The sequence below is a fragment of the Melopsittacus undulatus genome, chromosome 10 (assembly GCF_012275295.1).
Source record: "Melopsittacus undulatus isolate bMelUnd1 chromosome 10, bMelUnd1.mat.Z, whole genome shotgun sequence".
Classification (NCBI taxonomy): Eukaryota; Metazoa; Chordata; class Aves; order Psittaciformes; family Psittaculidae; genus Melopsittacus; species Melopsittacus undulatus.
In genome coordinates, this window is record NC_047536.1 from 30,907,755 (window position 1) to 30,927,319 (window position 19,565).

General features: G+C 55.7%; 1 protein-coding gene across 9 annotated transcripts in view; it reads left to right on the forward strand.

The window, feature by feature from the left end:
* EPB41L1 (erythrocyte membrane protein band 4.1 like 1) overlaps window positions 1-19,565 on the forward strand; it is a 55,892-nt gene that overhangs the window by 7,474 nt on the left and 28,853 nt on the right. For 6 of the 9 annotated variants that reach the window (XM_034067052.1, XM_034067054.1, XM_034067055.1 and 3 more), the window contains exon 2: window positions 1,223-1,272. The gene's annotated coding sequence lies outside the window, so the exon portion shown is untranslated. Of the gene's footprint in view, window positions 1-804; window positions 823-1,222; window positions 1,273-6,294; window positions 6,487-17,490; window positions 17,557-19,565 lie in introns of those variants that run through there. The other 3 variants (XM_034067053.1, XM_031047043.2, XM_031047045.2) reach the window with 3 other exon arrangements.

The window sequence follows — 19,565 nt, forward strand, 5'->3', positions numbered from 1 at the left end:
ATACAGAGCTGGGATGGGACCACGCATGTGGTGGTGGCTGTAACTCCCTCCTCTTCCCGTATCCCTCATGCAAATCATTTGGGGGTGCAGTTTCTCCCTGTTCAAAGTTGATTCTGTTTCCTTGGAGGCACTGAAGCTCCCAGCGTTATTGCATCAGATTTTCTGCCCGGGGAACAGCACTGTGTCCTGTTCCTGTCTTGAAGGGAATTCTGGAGCCCCATAGGTGCCCAGCCAGGTATCAGTCACTCCGTGACACTCTGCTGCTAGGGGACTCTGTCCAAATAGGAAGTGGAGCAGCTTTTATGCCTGGAGCAAGCTCTCTGGAAAGCTGCTGTGGGTCAGTGTCACTCAGGGCAGGCTGTGTGTGCTATGCACAGCTGATGTTTGCTCAGAGGGTGACAGGTTTTTGCTGAATCCATGGGAGAGGTGGGTGCTTTGCATAGATGGGTTATGCTGACTGCTTTGCTTCTGTGCCTATGGGAGGATGGTCCTTGCCTATGGAAGATATGCTTGTAAATCCATAGAAAAGCAGGTCTCTTGGTGTTATTTGCTGTCCTGTGGGGCTGTGCTTCCTCCTTCATGTAACTGCCCTGGTGAGCAGTTTTTCTTCCTCCATTAGATGCAGTTGTCATCTAAAAAGCAGTCCTTAAAATGCTGTTTCAGGGTTGGGGCTGTTCCTATTGAAACTACTGATTTACTCCTGGTGTGCCAGAGCTGCTGGTCACTCCATGGATGAGTGAGTGGCGCTGGCTCCCATGGGTCCTGCATCTCTACAAGGGCAAAAGTGCTGCTGACCAGATGTTGGCCTTGGCATGACTGCAGGTGAGCCAGGGGCAGGGGTGACAATGGGGTGGCACAGATGGGCCTGAAAGGAGAAGCTGGGTGGTGCGAGCTGGGGCGGTCTCTGTTTCACTTGAGAGGTGTGTTGGTTCTGCGGCACTGCCTGTAGTAAATATTTGCTTTTATCACTCAGATGAGCAGAGCTGGCTCGCAGCGGGCAGGCTGCCTGCCTGCGAAGGTGCTGTTTCCACATCAGTCTTCCTGAGAGTAAGGCAGCATCTAATGTAATCTGGAGTTTACAGTCTCCAGCAAGCAGCTTCGTATGGAGTCAATGCCGTGCTGGAGCCGTGCAGGCACCATCTTGCGATGGAGTGTGCTCGCCATCAGCCCTGGGAAGGGGTTTTATTCCTTTTGAACCAAATCTGCTCTCTTTTCCTTGCAGGTTCTGAGCTGTGCCTGAGCGGAGCGCTGAGAGCAGCCCCTGGAAGCAGCGTGAGTTTAGCCTGAAAGCTTTTTATTCTCCTTTCCAGAGCCCACGTAAGGCTGAGTGGGTTGTGTAGCGTAGAAGGGGGCTGCTCAGCATGGGGCTGGTGCTGCAGGGAGGTTTGTCTGCCAGAAACCTTTGGTGGGATTGGAAATCTGACCTGCTATCACCAACACACAGAACCGCTGGGCTTGGGCTCCTTCCGGCTGTCTTTGTGTGCTGGGTTCTCCTGGTAAGCAGTGGGGCAACAGCCTCTTTGCCAGCAGAAAGGCTTCCCCAGTCTTTGCCCACTGACGGAGCAGCTTTGGGATGTCATGCTTAGTGCTGGGTCTCTGTGCTCTCTTTTGTGTGCAGGGTTTGAGGAAGGTGATTTGTTTGCAAACCAGGCGTTGTGTTTTGTTTGTGAGAATCCGAGCCCAGGGTGTAGATCCCTGGGCTTGCAGGGACTGGCCTGAGATGCATCCCGGGGAGGCTGGCACTGCCAAGCAGCTGGGAGTGAAGTTGGGAGAGGACAGCGATGGGTCTGAGCTGTGGAATTAAATGGCTGGGATGCCTGGAAGAGTTGAGGGTTTGTGGTGCAGGCCTTCTTGGAGACCCTTGGGGTTCCTCTGGCTGGGTGGGCTGCTTGGCTCTGGGGCACAGTGGGTTTGCATGGTGCTGTCCATGTGAAACCAGATGGGAGCTGCTGCTGCTTTTGCTCCCTGACCTGCAAGGACCTGGGCAGAGAGCAATGCAGCAGTGCTACCTTCACTCTGGGTCGTCATCTGAGCTCTGGGGACAAGGAGCTCCATGGCTGCACTCCGCTGTCCTGGCTCTTTCCCGGTGACAGGAGCACGCAGCAGCATGCACTGTGGGGCTCACTGCATCTGCATTGCACTGCTGCCTGCAGGGGCTTGGCTCCTGCCCACACAAGGCAGAAGGTGCAGAGGTGGGCAGCGGATCCATGTCCTTGCTGGGGGCTGTGGTGGGCTGCTGTGCTGTGTTCCTCAGGGCTAGGGGTGTCTTTGTGAGTGGATTCTCACCAGTTGTGCGGCAAAATCACCCTTCCGAAGGGCTCTTTGTGGGTCTGGAGGGATGCTAGCGCTCATGTCCGGGGTGTGTGTCTATAGGGAAAGCAATGACAGGGTGCTTTGTCCCGTTTCTGGGTCGATGGCCCAGGCCTGGGTGTCTTTGGTTTCATGATTCCCTCTTCCAGTTGTATCTGATGGGCTTGAGGAAGCACTTACACAGCAGAGCTGCTGCATGGCTGTGTGCTCCGGGCAGACCTTCCCAGCCATGTGCCTGTCACCTGTGGGTCCCAGCTCCACGGCAAGTCTGGGCAAGCAAAGCCTTGCCAGCACAGCCCGGGCTGTGCTGCTTTGTGCCAAGGGAGGTGTCCCCCCGCTCCTGGCAGGGTTGGTGACAGCACAGGGATCGTGCTGGTGATGAGCTGCTCAACCCTCTCTATTTCTACAGCTCGCTCACAGCTGATGTAATATCCACCTCCTGGGTGTCATGAAGGGCTTGCTGCAGGGATTTGATAGGCAGGAAAGGATTATCTGCTTGGGAACTTGCTCGAAGGAGGTGGTCATCTGTCAGTTGGACTGGGTGATTGTTGTAAGTTCCTTCCGACTGAACTACTCCATTCTCCTTGGAAGTGGTGTACAAGACCTGATGGATGCCTTAGGGAAAATAGCACTTTTTAGCTGCTGCCTTGGACCCCAAACAAATAAGGGCTAAACAAACATATAACACCCTAAATAAAATGGCTCTTCTGGGGCTGCAGACCAGAGCATGATGACTGTAGGCAGAGAGCTTGGGCCTTACTTTGTAAGGAAAGAGAAGATGGAAGGAGGCAGGGCTGAGCCTGTGCCTGAGCTGGGCTCCAGGCAGAGCCCCCTGTGCCCCTGGATGTGGCACTGGTTTATCATAGAATCCCAGCCTGGTTTGGGTTGGAAGGGGCCTTAAAGCTCCTCCAGCTCCAGCCCCTGTCACAGGCAGGGACCCCTTCCACTGGAGCAGCTGCTCCAACCCCTGTGTCCAACCTGGCCTTGAGCACTGCCAGGGATGGGGCAGCCACAGCTTCTCTGGGCACCCTGTGCCAGTGCCTCAGCACCCTCACAGGGAAGAGCTTCTGCCTAAGAGCTCATCTCAGTCTCCCCTCGGGCAGGTTCAAGCCATTCCCCTTGGCCTGTCCCTGCAGGCCCTTGTCCCAAGCCCCTCTCCAGGTTTCTCATCAGCCTAGAGAGGGTGTTTAGTCCTGCTAAACTCTGCTCAGGCAGTTTCTAATGGCTGCAAAGCGCAGATGAGCGCAGAGCAGCTCCCAGAGACAGTCCCAGCACCCTGGGCAGGATTAGCTCCTTATTAGAAGCATTAGCTCAGGATGCTGCAGGGATCATCCTTTGCCTGGCAAACACTGTCAGTCTGTTTTACAGGGTGGCTGGAAAAATGAAGCTGTTCTTTCCTCCCTTCCCTTCACCCCATGCAGGCAGTGCCACAGCCGCTGTCAATGCTGCTGTGGGGCAGGGGTTCACTTTCCCCTTGATTTGGGGCCCATCCTCACTGGAAGAGATGCCTTGGTCAATGAAGCTTGCTCTGTGCCACCCCAGTTGCTTTGGCCCGGGCTGAGCAAACAGGTTTGTGGTATGTGGCAATGCGTGCCCTGAAGGCTGGTGAGAGCTGCCAAGCTCCCTCAAACTCAGCTTGGGAAAGGCTGGCTTCTGCCCAAACACCCTGCTTGCTTTGGCTGGGACGTTCAGCCTCTTGTGCATCACATCTTGGTGTTAGGAGCTGGGCTTCCCCTGTGCTGCATTAGAGATGGGGTGAGCTGGGTTGTCCCCCATCTCTGACCCCCTCTGCCTGCCTGTTGAAGGCTTCTCTGCCCAGGAGCCAGGCTGGAGCTGTGATCTTGCCCTGTTCTGATGTTCTGCTCTCTCTGCTTGGGTGGCAGGAGATGGGGCTTTCCTTGGAAGATGCAGCTTTGCTGCTCTGGTGCCAGGGAGCTCTGTTCCCATGTGATGTACCACCCTCACCGCTGCTTTTGGGTTGTGTGAAGGGCTGGGATGGGCTCCTGCCTTTCTAAACTGGTGATCCCTCTGGGGCTGGGGGGAAAGGAAGAGCTGTCTGTCCTCACATCCCTGTGGAGGAGGACTTGCCACCCAGGACTGGCGTTTCAGCAGCTTTAGTGGCACAGCAGGACCCAAGGGAGCTGTAGGCAGCATTGGAGCAGGCGTGCTGTGGGGTGGCATCTGCAGGACTTGCTCCCAAGGGTGCATGTGGAGGCTGGACCACGCACAGGAGAGCTCCCAGCCCTGCCATGGGTATGCTCCAGGGCATCATCTTCCAGCTGATGAGTGCTGATGGTGGCACCTCTGTGGGCTTCTCCCAGCACAGCTTCCCCACAGCCCTTGCTGCTCTCTCCTTTATTCTGGGACAGAGGCTTTTGAGTTTCCTTTCTTGATTTTTCTCCCTGTTCCTGAAGGGGTTAAGCAGTGTTTGGGCCACTTCCCATCCTCAGAAACTACAAGAGCAGATTCTGAGAGCTGCTTAATGGGAGACCATCAGCTTCTGTGGGGTATGATCTGCTCCCCTGATTGCAGCTTGCCAGGCTCTCTGGAAAGGGCTAGTTCTTCATGGAGCTCTATGTTGCCCTGGTCTTGTGTCCTTCCCCACCTGCAAAGAAGGCAGGACACTTGGTAGGGTGGTGGGAAAGCTGGCAGAGCACCAGAGGGACTTTTGTGTTGTGGTGAGGGGGTTTTGGAGCCTTCAAGGCCACCAAAGCTGCTGGATGTAGAGTGAGGTTGGGTTTCCTTGCTGGTGGTGTCACCTGGAGGATGCTCATCCTGCTCCCAAGTACATGTAATGGTCCAATCCATTTGAGGCAGCTGGCACTGAGATGGTGTCCATCACCCAGTAAACCCCATGGCAGTGGTGGCTGGCAGGGTGAGCAGAAGTGCTCCCTGTGGCCCTGGAGTGATGCTTCTTGTTCCTCGACACGCAGTTATGTTTTAATGATGAATTTTGGATGGAAATGGCAAGAGGGCAGGGGAAGGAGGAAGCTGTTGTAATCCTGCTATGGATTCAGTATGGCTTTTGCTACACAAGACCACTCAGCTGCATCAGAAGTTGCTGGTACCCAGGTTGCCGGGGAGACGGAGACGTTCAGATGTGGTGGGTGCCATGGCCATACCGGGCAGATTGTCATCCCCCCTTTTGCTGCCACCAGTGACGGCCCCTGCGGCTGTCCCTGATGCTGTTGCTGAGCAGTGTGTGTGCACTGCCTCATCCTGAGAGGTGCTGGTGATGGAGCCCCCGCCCCAGCAGCTGTGGCTACACCAGTGCTGTGGTTTGATGCAGGGAGGCTGGGGAGAGCTGGATGAATGGGAATGCTTCTGACATGGATCAGGGGCCCACGTTCCATATGGGTCCCTTGTGCTGCCCCCAGTGGGGTGATGCTGGTGTGGGTGAGAGGCTGTTCTGGGGTGGGAGATGGCCTTGCTGCCATTCAGCTCACCCACCTGGTGACTGACATGGTGAGCCCCATCTCTTGGTAAGGCTGCACCTCCTCTTCTAGAAAGGCATGCGTCATGGGGCCACCTTCAGGTCCCTGAGGAGTGACTAGGGATGGGCAAGCAGAGGCACGTGGTGCTATGCCAACCTGGGGGTAGTTGCAGCATGTTGGTGCTGTGCCAGGGCTGTGTTTAGGCTGTGCCAGCCTGTGCCCAGGTCTGCTTGGCACAAGTGGTGTGCTGGGGAGTGCTGCCACCTCTGCCAGCCACTTGTATGTAGAACCTCCCATGAACACCGAGCTCCCTTGGGTTGTGTTGCAGTGGAACCAGCTCAGCTGCAGTGATGGGGTCCCTGCTGCAGCACCCTCCTGTGCTGGGAGCCATCCTGTGCCCAAGGCGCCTGGGTTGGGACCTTCCTCTCCGAGCACCAGAGCAGGAGGTGCTGGTGGTTATCTCAAGCTCTGCCCGTGGGTGCGGTGGGGAGGAAAGGCTTCATTCAGGTTTACTTTTTCCCCCTTATATTTTGTTTCATTTTTTTAATAGAAACTTCTCCAGCCCTTCCTTCTGCTGTCATTTAATTGTCCAAGTTCCCTGAATACCCGTCACCTGCCTGGGGGTAGAATTTGAGACACATGAAAGCTAGATGAGCTTCTGCAGGCACTGAGCGTACATCCTCAGGGAGCTGGGGAGAGATTAAACAGCCGAGAAAAACAACTGCTCAGGATTGTCCAAGAGGTAAAATGGGGGAGAACAAGGGAAAACCAGCAGTGTTTGCTTGCCAGAAGATGTCTGCTTTGTGCCTGGGGTGGTGACTGGGGTGGTGAGGCTTGGAGGATGCTGGATGGGAGAGCACCAGACTGGAGCAGTTCTGCAGTGAGAGCTGGGGGTCTCCATGCATCTCTTCCAGGTTTGATCCTGGCATGGGTTTGTAGAGCTGTTCATCAGGATTATATCTGTGAGTCATCTAAATGACTCTGATTCCTGTCACCTGGAAGTGAAGGAGTGATGCCAAGGATGGAGAAGGCTTAAAATGAAGTGGCAAATGTGGTGTCGTACCTGAGCTGGATTCATACATAGGGTCTGTGGGAAGATGTGAGTCTGGGCAGCGGGAGCACACATGCAGCCACCCAGCCCCCTGTGTGCAGTGGGGTGTTGCTGCCTGTGACTGGCAGAGACCTGCCTGGACCTGAGGGGTAAATCACACTTCAACTTGATAGCTGAAGAGGAAGGAAAGTAAAGGCAGTTTAAGCTTTGTATTTAGGAATAATACAAAGCAAATCGGATAAACACACAGGGCCTTTGCCTCCTGCGGTGCTGGCACCCACTGCCAAGCTGCAAGGAGGCTGTTACTGTGGGTTTGAAAGCTTGTGGAAGCCCCTCAGCATTCTTAATGAGAGGTTGGGGCAATGTACTTGTGGTTGCATTGATTTCTCGCAGCACCGATGATTAATCAGATTTTCAGGTGCCGAGTCAAAGGAAAAGCTTAGTTTGCTCTCCAGCTCTGCCCCATGAGAGGTCAGACCTTTGCTACAGACACCAGTGCTGGGGATAGTTTAAGGAAACCCCAGAAGGTCTATTTTCCATTCTTGATTTTCCATGTTAATAGTGATTTCCTGCTTCTCTTTCCAGACAGCTAATCTGCCTTCACTCAGAAGGGAGATGAACAGCAGCATCAATTGCAGGCACTGTCCAAAAAGAGCAGTCTCTTCCTTGGGCTCCTGCCTGTTTCACTTATTCATCTGCTGTGCTTCTTGCTGTGAACTTGTAGCATTTTCTTCCTTGCAAAAGAATTTTGGGATGTTTGGAGGGGATTTTCACAAGTACATTGGCCTCTATCAGTTGGGAAGCAGTAGTGATGCTGAGGCTTGTTGTTTGCCTGTTGCAGCTTGGGGACTTGCTAGGAAGGATTCAAGCTGTGAACAATGATGCTCACCAGAGCATGGAGGGGCTCAAACACATCAGTGTCCCTGGAAAAGGAGGTTGTGTGGTGCTGTGGGAGATGCATGTGCCTGGTCAGCTGGGCTGGCTGCTTGAGATGAGCTCAGACAGCACGAAGTGGTTTCCATTGTCCTTTCCCTTCCCTTTATAGATGCTTTTCCTTAGCAACTATTAGCTTCTGGAGGCAGCAGCTGGATTTGGGGTAGGAGATCTGCCTCACCTAGAATCTGTTCCCTTTACTGTAGGCAGGGCTGGGGGCTGAGATGTGGGGGCTGGTGGGATGCAGGGACAGATTGCAGCAGAGCACATCCCCAGCACAGCCAGGTCCTGGTGCTTCAGCAGGAAGGGGGAAGCTGATGGATACCAGGAGGAGGTCTCTGGTGTCACCTCTGCTGCTAGAGCCTTGCAGCAGAGCTGGTGCTGCTTGCAGGGACGTACAGACGAGGTGGCTCCTGCGGGATGCTGGTCGCTAAGCAACCGGCAGAGGTGGAGCTTGGGTACCATCCCCTGCGCTGCTGCCTGTCTGCACTGGCATTGCCCACATCCTCCCCAAGCAGTGCAGTGGGAGGTCCTGCTGCCCTGCTGGCTGCACCACGCTGTCCTGGGCACCCCAGGGTGAACCCTGGCTTGGGGTTCCTCTGCCCAAGATCAGTGACACCCTCACTCTGGGGAAGGAGGTTGTCTTGGAGCTCTTTTGGTCCTTTTGTCTGGGGCTTCCACTTCAGTGCTGCTTCCCTGCCTGGTTCTGCACTAAAAGCAGGGCAAGAAGTGGAGAGCCCCAAGGCTCCTGCTCCCTGTGGCTGAGCCAGGGGCTGTGGATGCAGGGTGAACTGGCTGTGGAACACTGGGATAGTGTATTTCCCCTCTGGGATAGTTGTGCCAATAGATCCTAGGTGCCTTCGGTCTGCTTCAGGTGGTGGTTGTGCTGAGACAGGGGTAGTCAGGGTGATATGGGAAGGCTGGGTATGCAGAAGGGTTTGGGGACATGTTGATGTCTGCACTGCTCAGATGTCCTTACTCAAGACTGTCCCTTAGGACAGCTGCAGCCCTGCCTGGGTTGGTTGTGGCCATGGGTCTCTTTGCTTTATGACCTTCCCCAGGCTGGGTTTTTGTAAGGTGCTTGGAAAGTCTTTGGATCAAATGACATCCCACAGCATGAGATGGAGCTGTGCTGATGTCTGCTCAGGGGCTGATGGATGGGGAGGTTGCTCTGGGTGGTGGCTTAAACCCTTCAGTGCATCCTCAAGGCTGGTTCACCATGTGCCATCACACTGGAGGATGTTGTGCGCTGAGCGTTAAGCAACCGGCTCTCTTCTCTGCCCTCTCTTGTAATATTCCAGCTTGCAGCCAGTGCTTCTTGCTGGACCTTTGCTGGAAGAGCTGAATGCCCTGGGCACACCAGGGTACCATAAATGTCCTGTCTCCCCACTCTTGGTGTGCTCTGAACAATGCAGACAGCACAAACATACCTCTTAAAAGGTGTGTGCTTGCCTGGAAGAGGCACATTCCTGCTTTACCGGCCTGCCTGAACTGACAGAGGGGGCACAATGGGCACCCTTTGGATTTGCAAGAAGCCTTAATGAACTTCCACACCCCACTGGGCTCTTTCCTGGAGCACTGGGCAGGCTGTGGAGGTTGATGTGGTGCTGGGTTGCTGGTGGCTGTGTGGTTTCTGGATCCTGGTTTGCCGCAGGATCCAGCTCTCTGGAGCAGCAGCAGTGGCTCTGCCTGGGAGCAGGGGATGGTTTGCAGGGGATGGTGACTGTGGCCATTTCTGCTTGTGCTATCGAGTGGCTGTTGCCAGGGGCAAGGAGCTGAATTGTAGGGACCCAGGCTCTGGAATAGCATCGGCACTTTGGTATCCCCAAAGCCTGCTGGACTGCGGAGCTGCTGCCCAGGCTGGGCATGGCCGAGGCACCTTGGCTTTTGGAAACAGAAACGGGTGAGACTGGGGGGCCCTTTGAGTGTAAAGGAATGCAAAGAGGTCCCAGAGCGCTAAGCTGGAAGGTTGTGTTCTGCCAGGATGACAATGCTCTGTTTGTGCTCATGTGGACCTTCCGGAGCAGGGAGAGCAGAGCAGGAGATGAGGGGTGGCTGGGGCTGCAGTCTGCACCAGCTCTTTCATCTCGCTGATGGGTGCTGTCTGGGCTGCACTTTCATCTGAAGAAGTACAGGGTGTTTTTGCAAGGGCTGAATCACCGCTCTCCTGACCCCACTGGTTGAGAGGAGATCATCGTTTGCACATTAATGCTGTTATGGGGAAGGTGTTTCTTGGCTTCCCAAGCTGTTTGCTGTGAGGGGTCACAGCAATTTACTCCTGAACTTATTTATTCAGCTGGGAGGTGTCACTCAAAAGGGTGGCAGTGAAACCTTGTTTAAAATGGCCCGAAATTGCACAGGTCTTGCAAAACAACCGTGTGCGTGGTGGGAACACGGAGGAGGATGTGCTGCTTCTGTATCCTGGAGGACGAGGTGCCTTGGCCCCTTTCCCACTGGGTTTGCAGCAGAGGTCACGCTCCTCTTCCCTGGGTTTTCTTAGTGCCAAAATGACTGGGGCCAAAGCATGGATGGAGCAAGCAGAAGGAGGGTTTGGTCTCTGGAGACAGACTCTGACCTGGCTGCTCTCAATGCTGGCAGCTAGGCTGGAGGGGGTGGTGAGTTGCTCTTGCTGCCTAACTCAAAGCTGACTTAGGGGACAGCTCTGCTCTCTCCCTGTGAACTCGGTGGCTTCTTAACTTTGCTTTGTTTTGTTTTCTGCCTAACTTTCTCGTGATTCATTTTTGATGTATAACGTGATACCGCAGGGGAGCTGAGCCCGCCTGATGGAGTACAGTTTGCTGAAGTACTCAGGCTGCTTCATTAACCCTGGAGCAGGGGGATGCCACCACAGGCAGCAGGTCACTGCCCATCTCCCAAAGGTGATACCAGCGGAGGACAGTGAGGTTTGTGGCGGGGGAGGCCCTTTCCTGCCTGTCATTTGTGTTTGCACAAGGCCAGCATCCTGCTCTGGGGTCAGATGCCTCTGTGCTGCCTGGCTCGCACATGATGAGCGAGCAGATGTCTGGGCTCTTGGCAACTGCTGACATAATATAAATGCATAATTGCCCAAACACAGATTCAACACGTGTCAATTAGGTCTGCGCTTGCTGCAGAAGAGCAGCTTTGCCAGCCCCAGTCAGAGAGGTGGGAGAGCCCCATGCTCCTCCTGTGTGGTGGATCCCAAAGCTTATGGAGGTGTTGCACAGGATCCCTGCCCTCCTGTGAGCATGTTGCCATGGGATTATCTCATCCTTGCTGCCCTTACTCTAATAGTTTCCCTCACTCAATGCATTGCTTGGCAGCTCCAGCCTGGCCATTGCTACCCTGTCGATGAAGAGCCACCATCCACTTCTCATCATGGTGCTTGGTGGCTGCTTCAGCCCTGGGTTTGACTCCTATTCCCCAGCTCACTGTCCCTCAGGAGCTCCAGGTCAGATCAGTGGTTACAGAGCATGCCAGCTCAACAGCCCAGACTTGCCAGGCTGGCTTGGGGCTGGAAAGTAACCACCTCTCCTGGCAAAGCTGTCTGTAGTAGCCATCAAAGCCCTGCACTGCTTTAAGGTGCATTGACAGAGCAGGCTTGGGCCTGTCTTCAGGAAGGGACTGGTCCAGATAGCCCTGATGAGCCCTTCCTGTTCAGTTGCCAGGCAGGCTCTGAGGTAGACCTGTCCTCTGCTGGAGGAGCTGTGTCCCTGCAGTTTCACTGGAGCAGCCTCCTGTGGTTACTTGGTGGTGATCTCCACCACCAGGTGAAACCTCTTTGCCCTTCTCTACCTGAAGGCAGGAGCTGTGGCATAGCTGGGTTGTCCTGCTGATGATGTGCTGTTGTGTGGTGGGTCAGCCTTGCTCTGGTTAACAGGACAAGGCAGCAGAGCTCAGCTGGACCAGTGTGAGATCTGTTCACGGTCCAGAGGGAGGCATCTGAGGTGAAGAGGGAGTGCTCATGCTATCCTTCATGTTCTGGTTTGACCTACATGAGCTCATAGCATCCTGCCAGGCAGGAGAGCATTGTGCTATGTTGGTCTGACATCTCCCTTCTAAATGCTCCTGGCTATTGGGTGGGAGGGAGGCTTGGAGGTGATGGGACAAGGGTGAGTGATGGGCAGTGTGGCTGTGAGACCACAAGTGATTGCAGTGATTTGGATGGGTGTATGGTGCAGGGATTGTGGGTGGATGGAGGGGCGATGCCTGCATGGCACACCTCATGGCTGCAGGGAGGGCTGGATGAAGGGGATGGTAGTGGCAGGGGATGGAGGAGCAATACAAGTTCCCCCAGCACCCCAGTGTCCTGCTGCTTCTGCAGTAATTGAGTCCTGCCATGGAGGGTGCCTGCGGGATGTGATGTCCATGCTCTTCTGCTTTCATCCTGCCTTTGTGTGCATATTGAAGTGCTGGCTGAGCAGAGGAGCTGGGTCATTGGGAATTAGAGGATGCCTTTGGTGTGAGGCAGAGGTGGAACTGCTTTACTGTAAATGGAGGAAATCAGAAGAGATGTGGTTGTCTGGAAAAGGGCTTGGATGCTAGAACATCCATCTGTGTGACTGATCTGAGGGACAGAGAGAAAACAACAGCGTATGAAGAGGGAACATAGAGACAGGGCTTGACACAAGTGAGCAGGCATGAGGAGTCAGAGCTGTGGTTACACACCCAACTGCAAATCTCAGTGCTGCCGTTGCAAAGCTTTGCTGTCCTGGCTAACAGGGATCTGCAGGAGCCAGGCAGGGTGAGAAGTGAACCCCAAGGTCCATCCAGCTACAGACAGCAAACGCACGGTGACCCTTATGGCAGGAGCAGAAACCAAATGCTTTCAGTTTGGACACAGCCCTGCTCGGTGTCAACCCACCCATGCCTCTGCTGGCTCTTTGCTAAGGGTTGAGCAGAGAGGAGCTCCAGTGGCTGCAGAACCTCCCTGGGCTGTCTTTGCCTTGGTTCAGTGGCTCTATAGACCTGAAGGTCTACAGAACCTCTGGGAAGGGTCAAGACTGGAACCTGATGGAGCTGAGAAGGCACTTTCCCAGGTCCTACTGGTTGAATGGTGGCCACAGAAGGATTCTGTCCCTGACTGAGTGAGCTACCATGGGTGTTGCCTTCTTCTTCCATGCAGGACTGCACTGATGTTGGCACCAGCTCTCTGTGGGGCTGCTCTCATGGAGGGGTCACAGAGGCCTGGGGATGGTGGCAAGCTGCAAGCTGCACAGTGACAACCACAGCCTTAGAACTACAGGGAAGGAGGTTGGATGAAGTGCCAGAGAATGCCTCTCTAATGTGATGAGGATACAGCCCTGGTGCCGGTGTGGTGCAGGGAGAGGAGTTTCCATCACTGGGGACTATTAAAGGCTCATAAGAGCCAGTCTAGATGGAGCTGCTCCCTGCGTTGAGCCGAGTGGGATTAAATGACTTCCTGAAGCATCCTCTCCCTGCTGCAGTGGAGGCAGCTGCAGCCTCCCTGGGGCTTGCAGAGGCGGATGGGGGCCTGGAGGAGAGGGTTGTTGGGAGCCAGCGCGCAGGAGGCTGCGGGACCGGGGCTCCCGCGTCAGCCGCATCCGGAGCCTCACCTCTGAGTCAGCGTTTCGCTGGCGATGAATCACAGCGGTGCTGCAAGACACGGCTGCTGCAGGGCTGGAATTAATTGTCTGGAAGGAGGGCAGCGCCACAGGAGGCAGAGGAGTTGTTTTCCCTCATCTTATCAGCGTTTCCCAAGCCTGGCTGGGAGGTTCACCCCTGGAGAGGGATGTGCTTTGGCTGCAAAGGGAGCTCCACCTTTTGGTCCCCTCCCTGGCAATGCCTGCGGCACAGGGTTTGGTGAGCTGGTAGCATCCAGCCATGCTTGTCCTGATCCTCTGCCTGGCTGGAGCTGCTTTGGTCACAGGCAGCCTCTCTGTTCTCCCGTGATCCAGCAGGGAGGATGTGATGACCTCCCTCCCCTCCATGTGTGCATGGGCAGGTACCTCTGGGTCCTGCAAACCTCCCTGCAGGGCTCTTTGAATCCATAATTCAAGTTAAAAGTGGGGGTCACCTACTTCCCTTTTCCTGGTGGGGAGCAGGTGACCCCCAGCACATGTAAATCCATTACAGCATAACTGTAAATCCATTGAGCTATTCTGAGCCAACTCGAGGGTGATGGACAAGCTCCATTGTCACGCTTCAAAAACGTTATGAATGTCCTTTCTGGACTCGGATACCCTCAACCTCAGATGTGCATTTTCAGAACTGCCCGCAGGTGTAATCCACCTCTTCAGAGGCTTGGACCTGTCCTCGATGTGTTGGCTCACAGCTGGGTTGGAGGCTGAGTACTGCATCCTCAGCGCACGCGTGTCCAGGTCGGTGCTTTCCAGCCTCTGATTTTCCATGTGAGGGTTTTTGCAGCCCAGGCCCCCTGCAGCAAGCTGGAGCCTGATGCTGGGTTTAATTTAGTTCCATTTTCCAAGGCATTGAGGAGTTTTCTGTTTGTCCCTGCTTTGAGTGTCTGAGCACTCCGACACCAAAGGACGGATTCTCCCCAGCTCTGCAGGGAGACAAATGCTGTTGCTGCAAATATGTCTTGAAGTGAGACTAGTGAAGTACTTTCTGAGCGAGGCAGGTAACAAAGGTTGTTCAAGGCCATGAACCTCTTGCCATCTGTCTCCACCAAGCAGCCATTGGAAGGCTGTTTTCTGTGATGAGCAGCCTGATGGGGTCCTTCCCAGCACCCGTAACCCAGGTCCTTGTTGCTATTTCTAGCTCCTGCTCAGCCCTGTGACTTGTTCAAGCTCTTTTGACACCTCCTTGGTCCTTTTGCATATCTGTAAAATGCCTCAGAGCATGGAAATTTCCAGGTTATGGTTTTCCCCACAGCAGCTGGGATCCAGCTATGCTGCACTTATGGTTTAGGGACTCGGGTGCAGGAGCAGGCACTGCAGTGCTGGTTGCTCTGGGCACAGCTGGGGACCAGCACCACGATGGCTTTGGGACTTGGACTTTCTGAAGTAATGGTGCATGGTGTACAGTGAAGATGCTGCATTAATGTGTATAATGCGTGCATTATATATGAATGCTGAATGTAAAGCAGGCAGGGAAAGCAGCCTGGGCAGAGCTAACTGCTGCTGAACGACAAGCAATGCAGGGATAAAGGATGTAAGGCAGGAGGGCATCAGAGTAAATCTGTTCCTGAGAACTGGTTGTCTGGTGTGTGGTGTGAAGCTGGGGCAGGGCTGGAGAGAGATGGCATCCCAGCTCCTGGGGGATGTGATGGGGGCTGATGGCAGAGGAGAGGGGGGGCAGGAGCATGTGGGGCTCATGAAGGTGGACATGAAGGTGAGCAGCACAGGGGCTCAGTGAGCTCCGCTTCTGCTCCTCCAGGCCCCATGGCCTGACCCTTCCCTTTACCCCTCCATGGGATGTGGGGAGGGCTGTGGGTCCCTTTCCTCCTTGCCCTTGAGGCTTACCCGCTGCAGCTGAGTCCTGCTCTGGTGAAGTGGGGTGCTTCCTGCACTGGGTGCCTGCCAGAGCCCTGGAGGTGCAGTGTGCCTGGGCTGGCAGGACCCTGGTGCGGGCAGCACTAGTGGGGGTCCTGGGACAGGACAGAGGCACCTTCTCCTCAGCACCATTCCTCCTTGTGGTACCCCCAGATCTGCCCCTGTGACCTCAAGTCCCCGCTGTATCCCACAGTGTCCTCTACATGGAAGGTCAGTGCTGGTAAGGGGAAGGAGAGAAGCCAGTGCACTGTATCCTGTCCCACTGCGGCTGGACTTGCCTTTTCTTCTCCCACCCTCTTATCCCTCTTCTGTCCCTTTCAGCCTTTAAACATTAATCTTTGATAATTGCCTGCGAGCCTTGAATATCTCCAAGGCCTCAGAGTGCCCTTGCCTTGGAAGATGCTAAAAACCTCTTTTCTCCTGTTCCTGGGCACCCGCAGGGGGTGTGTGTCCTTCTCCGCAGGAGCCTGGAAGCTGCTTCATTTTGGGGTCCAGGGGTGGATATTCCTGTGCATTGGAAAGGGTTCTTCCTCTTCTGCCCTCCTGCTCCTTGTTGGAGATGTGGGTCTTCACTATCAGGCTGCTCCCTGGTGTGCTCCTGTCCCTCCTGTCCCAGCAGAACTGGCTTAATCACTGGGATGTTGACCCTGAGATGGGCAGGTATGGGCTGCATGTGCTCTTGTTATTTAGTCCGATTCAGTGATGCTCTGGGGTTTTCTGGGGTCCTGATCCTGCTTCAGTCTGTTGTCACTGGTGGGGATGTGATTCATGGCTGCACAGGGGTGTTGTTGCTCCTCATTCCTTGACATACATTCCTTGTGGCTGGGGGTTCAGTGAGGTCCTTGATGGGGTGCAGTGCAAGCACTAATAGCACAGGGACCAGGAGGACCCCGTTTGAAACCTGTTGCTGTTCAGATCTCCCCAGTGCATCACATCTCACCAGCCGCAGTTTTGGGAGGCAGGGAGAAGAGTGTTTCCACAGGCTCCTGCTGCTGCCCTCCTGCTTTGGGCAGTGCTCCTCAGGGTCAGGGAGCTTGGCTGGGGCACAGGGGCTGTGCACAATGTGATGGATGGGGTTTTTCCCATCGCACGTCGGGTCCAGCCTGAGGCACAGCTCGGGTCTCGGGGTCTTTGTCTGCCACAATCTCTTTTCCGCCCTCCTTTTCCTGTCTGTGTTTTGTCTCCTCTCTCAGCTCTGGGCTGACTCTTCCCTCTGCTTGCTGACACTTCCCTCCTCCTCCTTACTCGTGCAGCTGCTCCAGACAAGGTTTTGCAGTTGTGGGTGCTCACGGATGGGTGATATCAGCTCTTACTGCAGTGGGAGAGGTGCAGAGCAGCAGAGAACTGGTGGTCCCCAACCCCACACCTCCTGGGATGAGGAGGGGGGTTCAAGCTGGAGATGCCATCGAGAATGCTGAGGCTGCCCTGGCTGAGACCCCTTTGCCAATGGGGTTTTCTCCCTCTGAATCCAGCAGAGTCAGGCTCAGTGTGGCTGGACCATGCAGTGGGTGCCTCCTGATGGCAGGAGCCTGCCAGGGCCCTGCCAGCAAGTCACCAGACTTTGCCTTGCTTATGCTGCTTCTCTTGGGGCTCCTGATGGCTCAGTGTGCTCTGAGCACGTGTCCAAGCTGATGGGTGCTCCCTGGTACAAGGCACCTCTGCAGTGTTACCTAGCCCCAGTGTTGTCTCTCCCAAGGGACAAGGAGCATCGTGCCCTGGAGGTAGGGATGTGCTGGGGGTTACACTCTGCACTTCACTGTGGACAAGGGTGATGAAAGAGCTTCTGTTCAGCTCTTGCTGCTGGTGCATCTCCAAGCTGAGGAGTGCAAGTGGGGTGCTTGGAGATGTGTTTTGGAGGCAATGTAGTGTTTGCTGCCCTAAAACCCCATGTAAGAGATGGGGCCAGGGAGTGATACAAGGAAGTGCCAGGTTAATTTGGGATAAAGATGTACAGTGGGGCCAGCTCCTTGCTGAGCAGCCGGTGCAGAATCTGAGCCCTCCCTTCCCTGACAGTGCATGCAAAGGGAAAGCTCCTGGCAGGATCGCAGCCTGTGATGGCTCTTTGGTGCCTTGCCCTTGATGAGTCGGCTGTTCGCAGGCAAGGGATGCAGATGGGGCAGGCACCAGCATCCATGTGGGACTCTCCTGCCATGCCACGGGGCTGCGCTGTGGACACGGAGCTCTTGGCGAGGGGGGAGCCCGGCAGTGGGATGGGAAAGCAGCCTGGTTCCCCGCTCTGCTGTGGCTGCGGTGCACATCAATCACTGCACGGGGGTGTTGGGGTTGGGAAGAGGCGGCTCTGCAGAAGGCGCTGCCTCGGACGCGGCTGCAGCCTGGATGAGCACTGCTGGAGCCATGGGGAGCTGGCACCAAGGTAGGGCTGGATCCTCGCGGCGGCGGCAGCTCCGCGGGATGCTCTGGATGCAGCTGGCAGCGGGGCCCAGTGCGGGGAGCAGCAGCCTGGGTGGGATGCAGGTCCTGGAGCCTGGATGGGGGCCGGGGCTCTGCTCCAGCTGGGATCGGTTTGGGGCAGTGCGGATCTCTGCCTGGCCGGTCCTGCTTGAGGAGGAGCGCTGTGCAGGCATCGGGAACTGCGGACGCGCTGCGTTTCTCCCCCCTTCACCACAAACAGGGTGGCTCATAGGGATTTTGGCCCTGCTGCAGAGCGGCACAGGAGAGCTCTCCGGGCTGCCTGATGCACTGCAGAGCAGTCTGAGGATTTGTGTGTCCCCCAGTGCCGGGGGTTGAGTGACAAAGGGGCTCAGGGGGCTGCATGGTGCCGGGGCTTTGGGGACCGTTTTCCTTGTTCACTTTTTATGTGTCCTTGGAGGATGCCCAGGTTTCCCCACTGGGACTCCTCTCGTGGTTCCAGAACGGCTGCAAGCTGCTGCCCGTGCTCTCATCCTGCCTGTCCCCTGCCCCACAGCACGGGTGCTGGGTGCCAGCATGGGGCTTTGCACAGAGACTCATGTCTGCCCCTGTCTGTGATGCTTCACAAGTGAAGTGTTGTGGATGGGCAGCATCTTTGGCAGGGAAAGCAGAGCCCAGGAGCAAAGGGCTCAGCCTGGAAACCCAGCCCATCAACAGGGAGTGAATGGGGAAGGGGAGAGCAAGCGTAGGCAAAACCCTGTTTGGAGGTGGAAGGGAGGGAAAGGCTCTGTGGGGGGAGTGCTGCGGAGGCTGGAGCCAGGCTATGCTGGGGAAGTGTGGGGGCAGAGCGTCTGGGAAAGCCGTGAATCCACACTCCAGCTTGAAGGGAGGAAAGAGGAAAACACCAAGGGAAGGAGGAGTAGGCAGAGAGATGATGGGAGGAGATTATAGGCATGACAATCTTCTGATCCTGCTAAGGCTTTCTTTGCAGTGACCCGTTCCCATGTGCCTGTTTCGCTAACCCAAAACCCCAAATGATTCCAGCCATTTCTTGCCCCGAGGAGAACATCCCTCATTTTGGACCCATTTTGGGTCCAGCTGTATCAGAAGTGAGCTGGCCCTTGCCAAATCCAATGCTGTGGGTGTGGAGGAGTCCTTCAGCCAGCACCCTGCACAGAGGAAGGGTCTGGGGGATGGTTCCTGCTGCCTGGGCAGGTGGAGCTGCTCCAGCCCTGGCTGCAATTCCAAGGGAACAAGCATGAGCAAGGCTAAGGGCTGGGATGCCCGCCCAGGCTGCCAGGATTGGGTGCTGCTCCTGCTGTGGGTGATGTTTAGAAGCAAAAGATTTGGAACAGCGTTTCCGCTGCTCTCAATCAGGGTTGCTGCAGTTGTGGTCAAAGACTCTTCTAAAGGTTCGTGATGACAATTTGTCAGTTGAGATGTCCCTTTGGCAGCATGATGGGACCCACGTCCTTTCTCAGCCCATGGTCCCCCACACTGGGGTCACTCCTGGGGGGGGCTGCACTGCAGGATGGGCCAGCAGGAGCAGACCCAAGCAGTGCTGGGGGCAGTGGCAGTGCTGCAGGCAGCTCCGTGCTCCCGTCCTCTGCTCAGCTCCACCATGGGCAGAGGACCGCAGGCAGCAGCGCTGCCCACATGAACATGGCATCAGCTCCTGAATGCAGCCGTTGTGGCTGTGCCCGGCAGTGCCAGTGTGACCCCCCTGCCTGTGCTGGGACCGTGCACATCTGCATGGCTCAGCTGCAGCTGTGCTGTGCCCCTGGGGTCACTGGTTCCCTGCCATCCCATCCTCCTCGGGACATCTGCATCCTTCTAACCTAGCAATGAGTTTGCAGCCCCATGCAGCAGAGAGTGAAGGGCTTCCTGCTCCTCCTTGAGCCCATCCTGCCCTGGGAGCATGGAGGGGCTCATTCCTCCCTCCTCTCGTGTTCCAAACTGCTGGGGCAGGAGCAGTGCCATAGGGATGGGCTCAATGGGACCCACTGCTGCATT